This window comes from Schistocerca americana, chromosome 1 (genome assembly GCF_021461395.2).
Source record: "Schistocerca americana isolate TAMUIC-IGC-003095 chromosome 1, iqSchAmer2.1, whole genome shotgun sequence".
NCBI classification, from domain to species: domain Eukaryota; kingdom Metazoa; phylum Arthropoda; class Insecta; order Orthoptera; family Acrididae; genus Schistocerca; species Schistocerca americana.
Window position 1 is genome coordinate 1,166,824,024 of NC_060119.1, and position 4,965 is coordinate 1,166,828,988.

The window sequence follows — 4,965 nt, forward strand, 5'->3', positions numbered from 1 at the left end:
GCGCTGTTGAAGCTTTCAACTGCAAACCGCTAACGGCAGAACAAGGAAACAAAGTCGCGTGAGGTTCTTGGTTGAGGTAGGCCCGTGAAGCTGTCACGTTCAGCCCACTGCAAATGTCACGTAGCGACCTACGTCGACTCATCTACGTCCCCAATTACTTTCTCAATATATTCCAATCTCTGTCTTCCCTACAATTCTTACCATCTACGCTTCCCTGAAGTATCACGGAAGTTATTCCCTGGTGTCTTAAAACATATCATGTACTCTTGTCCCTTCTTATTGTCAATGTTTCCATATGTTCATTTCCTCTTTAGTTCTGCGGAGAACCTCATTTCTTATCTGTTCACCCAATTTCTAGCGTCCGTCTACACCAAAACATCTCAAACGCTTAAATTTGCCCCTCCCTCCTCCTCCCGCCCCCTCCCCTCCAGTCCATGATTCCCTTCCACACAATCCTGCCCTCGATGTCAAAATCGCCTGATGAGAATGTAACTTAAGGGGGGCAGGACGTCACACGGGCCGACTTGGGACAGGCAAGGCAGCACTGATCATTTTACTTTCCACTGTCTATACTTTTGCAAATAAATTCATAAAACTTTGTCAGCATGACCAGGAAGGATTCAGAATTCACACTCTTAGCAGTGGAAGTTCTAAACTATAACGAAGTAATATTTTTACGTGTGAAATTTCATCATTTTTTTCAGTTACTAATGGCACCATTTGTTGCTGTAGGTACACTTTTATTCATAAGTAGGAGAGATTCTTCGATGAATTTTGCACAGCATACAAACCATACTTAAAGGTGTATGAAACTCTAGAAGTTTCCAAATCTATTTTAAACTGTGGTAAAAATTGAGGTAATTAACTATAAAATTTGTGTTTTTTCTAAACATGAAGTTTACAATATAACAGTTCATTCGTTTCTTAATAAATTAAATAAATTCTAGAGTTTCATACACCTGTGAGTATGGTATGTATGCTGTGCAAAATTCATCGAAGAATCTCTCTAATCTATGAAGAAAAGTGTACCTATAGCAACAAATGATGAAATTTCGCACGTAAAAAAAATTATTTTGTTATGTTTTCGAACTTCCACTGCAATGGGTGTGCATCCTGAATCCTTCCTGGTGATGCTGACAAAGTTTGGTGAATTTATTTGTAAAAGTATAGACACTGGAAATTAAAATGTCTTGTGATACCTCTCCTGCTCCAAGTCGGCCCGTTTGACGTCCTTAAGGACTGCCCCCGAGTGTCTTTATTGTTGACAACATATACCGATGGAAATGCAGGCAACACCTTCAACGACTATGTTCAATGACATATTGAGACGCTGCAGTGTTAGTGGAGTCACTATCACGGTCATTGGCAATCAGATGGCGCTCAGGACGCCTCACTGTACCCTGCCTGTTCTGAATGAAATGATAATTAAATCAAGACCCTAAGCTGCCGACAGGCGTTGATATACATCAACGGGGACAGTTGAAAATGTGTGCCCCGACCGGGACTCGAACCCGGGATCTCCTGCTTACATGGCAGACGCTCTATCCATCTGAGCCACCGAGGGCACAGAGGATAGTGCGACTGCAGGGATTTATTCCGTGCACGCTCCCCGTGAGACCCACATTCCCAACTTAATGCCCACACACTACAATCGTAGTGCCCCTGCCCATTACACTCATTACTCGGGGCAGACAATCTTACGGAGTCCCGTAAGAGTTCGGGCAATGTGTGTGCATCCGTACAGACGAAGGTCAATGGTCGGTTAGCCTTAACTATGTGAAGATGGTATCTGTTCTCTCGGGCATGTCTTAACGTTTGCCAGTTTGTCTTCCATGTATACCTGTACCATTCATTAGATTATGCTGAAACTTGACTGGTGTGCAAACGCCCGCAAATGTTTCTGCGGGGTGCCTACGATCTATACGTATAGCGTTGGAAATGGAGTGACACAGCTTAACTCAGCTACCTCTAGAGCAATTTCAGTCAAATTCTGTATACACGTGACTCATTACTTGCATGATTATTTGCATAGAAACATTGTGGGAGCAATGTAACCCAACCACCCCAAAGTGGGTGGTGGAGGTGGGGAGGGGGGGGGGGGAGGTATGGGAAGATGTGTAAAAATATTTGGATAACGACCTGTATTAGTATCAAACTCATAGTTTTCAGGGTGGCTAGACTTACTGATGACTGTTATGGTTCAAAAAATGGCTCTGAGCACTATGTGACTTAACATCTGAGGTCTTCAGTCCCCCAGAACTACTTAAACCTAACTAACCTAAGGACATCACACACAGCTATGCTCGGGGCAGGATTCGAACCTGCGACCGTAGCAGCAGCGCGGTTCTGGACTAAAGCGCCTAGAACCGCACGGTCACAACGACCGGCTGACTGTCATGATGACGTTCCACTGCTAGTGTTGGGATTGGGAAGGCGGCTGCAAAGATTATTACATATCACCATATCTTTGCAGCGCCTGAAGGAATTTCTACCAAAGTCGCCATACGTATCGCTTACTAAGTGGAGAAATGTACAGTGACTGCGAGTTTTAAGTGGAAAAGCGTAACATACAAGCACAACTTATGAACGTCTTGAGCAATTTCAACCGAATTGCCGGCCGGAGTGGCCGTGCGGTTCTAGGCGCTACAGTCTGGAACCGAACGACCGCTACGGTCGCAGGTTCGAATCCTGCCTCGGGCATGGATGTGTGTAATATCCTTAGGTTATTTAGGTTTAATTAGTTCTCAGTTCTAGGCGACTGACGACCTCACAAGTTAAGTCGCATAGTGCTCAGAGCCATTTGACCCATTTGAATCAACCGAATTGAGGTACACATAATTCATTATTTGTATAAAAATACTGTAGCAGTAAGACAGTTCTTCTACCACTAAGGAAGGGAGAGTCTAAGAGAAGGAGTCACATGTATAAATGTCCGAAAACGATCTATCGGTATTTCTTTTCTGCAATTAGTCGTCTTCGAATGCTTTTAAAAGTATGTCTCTTATATGCGTTGTTCAGTGCGTCAAGTACATCATGAGAATTTTCAATGTAGCGAGCCAATAACTTTGTCAATGCATTTAGGGGCCAAAGATCATACCACCGTGGCTCAATACTACTGATACATTTAACGTACTTTCTGGAAACGCATGGTGTATCACATCGGACAATTAGACAGTCGCCACCCACAGCACTTGTTTTCGAAACGACAATCAGTTACTGACAGAATCACAAGTTTCCTCAAAATTCAGTTGAAACTGCAGCGCAAAAATTGCTAGAGATACGGATAAAATATATGTGTGTGTATCGTATGTGACATATGCAAACGCTGGTGAAGGTTAGAGCAGAAAGCTAGTAGGTGATAAAATTAACTTCAGACAGAAACTGAAATCTTATCTGCTTGACAACCCGTTCTTTATTTACAAGGACATGTGAATTTGTGATAATGTAATGTAATGTGTGTGTGTGTGTGTGTGTGTGTGTGTGTGTCTGAACATATTTATAAATCGGTGTACGAAAATAGCTCACAACAATCACATAATTTGTCACTGACAAAATGTGTTACACTTGCAGAACTTCCCTATTCCAAGTCATAGCGTGAACTCGCCAAGAAGTGATGTATGGAACGTGAAAGTGACTCTAGTAACTTTGTGTATGAATCGCTTTCAGAGTTGTGCGACTTCCTGTTGTCTAGCAAAGTCGCAGCGCCAGAAGACTGTAGTGAAATATTGGAAGACCTGCGGAGGTTGAGCGCTCCACGCACAGAGAGGCAGTTGATCGTGAACATAAATGATGGTGACGTATTGGCATAAGGTGGCAGAAAGACCTATCAACGATAAATCACTGGAAACAGTAACAGCCGTAATTCATGTCACAGTAACCGTTGGTAACAGTAAAGTGTAACAAGCACAGTAACCTTGTTAGTACAGGGTGTTTCAAAAATGACCGGTATATTTGAAACGGCAATAAAAACTAAACGAGCAGCGATAGAAATACACCGTTTGTTGCAATACGCTTGGGACAACAGTACATTTTAAAGGCGGACAAACTTTTGAAATTACAGTAGTTACAATTTTCAACAACAGATGGCGCTGCAAGTGATGTGACAGATATAGAAGACAACGCAGTCTGTGGGTGCGCCATTCTGTACGTCGTCTTTCTGCTGTAAGCGTGTGCTGTTCACAACGTGCAAGTGTGCTGTAGACAACATGGTTTATTCCTTAGAACAGAGGATTTTTCTGGTGTTGGAATTCCACCGCCTAGAACACAGTGTTGTTGCAACAAGACGAAGTTTTCAACGGAGGTTTAATGTAACCAAAGGACCGAAAAGCGATACAATAAAGGATCTGTTTGAAAAATTTCAACGGACTGGGAACGTGACGGATGAACGTGCAGGAAAGGTAGGGCGACCGCGTACGGCAACCACAGAGGGCAACGCGCAGCTAGTGCAGCAGGTGATCCAACAGCGGCCTCGGGTTTCCGTTCGCCGTGTTGCAGCTGCGGTCCAAATGACGCCAACGTCCACGTATCGTCTCATGCGCCAGAGTTTACACCTCTATCCATACAAAATTCAAATGCGGCAACCCCTCAGCGCCGCTACCATTGCTGCACGAGAGACATTCGCTAACGATATAGTGCACAGATTGATGACGGCGATATGCATGTGGGCAGCATTTGGTTTACTGACGAAGCTTATTTTTACCTGGACGGCTTCGTCAATAAACAGAACTGGCGCATATGGGGAACCGAAAAGACCCATGTTGCAGTCCCATCGTCCCTGCATCCTCAAAAAGTACTGGTCTGGGCCGCCATTTCTTCCAAAGGAATCATTGGCCCATTTTTCAGATCCGAAACGATTACTGCATAACGCTATCTGGACATTCTTCGTGAATTTGTGGCGGTACAAACTGCCTTAGACGACACTGCAAACACCTCGTGGTTTATGCAAGATGGTGCCCGGCCACATCG

At 43.9% G+C, this 4,965-nt stretch overlaps 1 non-coding gene across 1 annotated transcript; it reads right to left on the reverse strand.

The window, feature by feature from the left end:
- Nucleotides 1-1,490: 1,490 nt before the first annotated feature.
- On the reverse strand, nt 1,491-1,565 carry Trnat-ugu. The gene has a single exon. It is a non-coding gene; the product is annotated as a tRNA-Thr (tRNA).
- Between the last annotated feature and the right edge of the window lie 3,400 nt (nt 1,566-4,965).